The sequence below is a fragment of the Aplysia californica genome, unplaced genomic scaffold (genome assembly GCF_000002075.1).
Source record: "Aplysia californica isolate F4 #8 unplaced genomic scaffold, AplCal3.0 scaffold00562, whole genome shotgun sequence".
NCBI lineage: Eukaryota > Metazoa > Mollusca > Gastropoda > Aplysiida > Aplysiidae > Aplysia > Aplysia californica.
This window is the reverse complement of record NW_004797832.1, coordinates 361106-362879: the sequence shown is the minus strand read 5'-3', so window position 1 is coordinate 362879 and position 1774 is coordinate 361106.

The window sequence follows — 1774 nt, the reverse complement described above, 5'->3', positions numbered from 1 at the left end:
AAATAATAAACTCCATAACATCCCTAAATTGGGCCGACAAGAAACTTCTGGTCTCCCCACAAGAGACAAAGTTATTGAAACCAGACTACGTATTGGACATACATCCTCTCTGGCGCATTGGTGACTCTTGCAGGGAAATGAAAAGCTATTCTGTATCAGATGCTATACTGATTTTGCAAACAGGCACATCTCGGTGGAATTTTCGGACTTGGGAGAACTCAAAGGAAATGCTTTAACGTACTAACCTGAAGAATTTGATGTCCATCGTTAAACCCCTCTGGATTTTCGATTCTATTTCGACCATTGAAGACGTAAATAGTTTCATTTATAATCATAAATTGCTGATTTTACAACACAATTTTACTGTACATATACCCCAACCATTTCGTCTAGCAAAGTGAAACATGGGTTGGAAGGCACCACTGGTATGTCCTACATATTCTTTTTTTCATCTGTTGTTACTGTCTTTCTGGCTTGCATTTTCCCTGCATTAAATGACCATTATTGTGTCGATATGCTTCTCTTTACTCTACGCTCTGACCTAGAAAAACAGACAAACAAACAAACAAATAAAGCGAAGTAAAACCTAGCTGTGCTACGATGTTACAGGAAAACAGCCAACTTGTGTCTCGCGAGCTCAAATGACCTAATGCCGTAAAACTTCTACCAAACTAAACTAACTTACTCTCCGTTGTTTCTGTCTATCTGTTTTACACTTTCCCCGTACTAAACTGCCGTTATTATTTTTTTCTCCGTTTCACTTCTGTACTTAAACAACAACCCCGCGTCTTTTTGCATGTGATCGAACTTAAACCTATCCGTACGTCTGGGGCCTTACATTTGAGAATACCTCTAGCACGAATATCTCTATGAAACTTTCAGTATTCCTTAAAAAAATATCATTTTGACAGACTGCTATGCAAAGCAAATCGCAATTGATAATGTATCTTTTTGACCAGTGGTCACATCCTTTTTTTTGCGCCCGATGGGGTCATTTAGTGACCCCACTCTCCAAAGAGGAAAAAAAAATCAGTTATTTTTATCCATATCTATCTAGCATCGTTTGCATGGAGTACTGCAATAGCTACATTAAAATGTTCCAACGTCTGGGTTTCTGTTGGGTATTGTTCACGCTCTTGCAGTTGAGCTGGAGACATCTGACGGCCTTATCATCCTATATTATTTTATATTGAGACTGATTGTTGTTGGTAGGTCTGACATACACTCAGCAGTTGAATAAGTGTCAAAACTTTTGTCAAACCTATATTTACTGGTGGAAAGGATGAATCTATAAATTATGTATATTCAGTCGTATAGCGCTCGTCAGTGAATCCATTCATGTGGATTGCGGGGTTCGAACCTAGCTGACGTCAAAGTTTGTGAGTGTGAAAGTGAGAGAGAGAGGGGGGAGAGAACGAGAGAGAGAGAGAGAGAGAGAGAGAGAGAGAGAGAGAGAGAGAGAGAGAGAGGGCAGACAGACTGAAAGAGAGAGAGATAGACACAGAGAGAGAGAGAGAGAGAGAGAGAGAGAGAGAGAGAGAGAGAGCGAGAGAGAGAGAGAGCGGGGGGGGGGGGGGAGAAGAAAAGTAATAGTGATAATGAGATGAATAAATGGTTTCTTATTCTATGGAGCAAGAAAATATCTGAGCTTAGTATCAAGTTCCGGTAGTGGATACAATAGAAGGGAATGATGGTGACTGGATACAATGGACAGGATAGTGATGTGGCTTGTGGCTAGTGGGTCGGAGGACGATACTGTAGGAAACGAGGGATA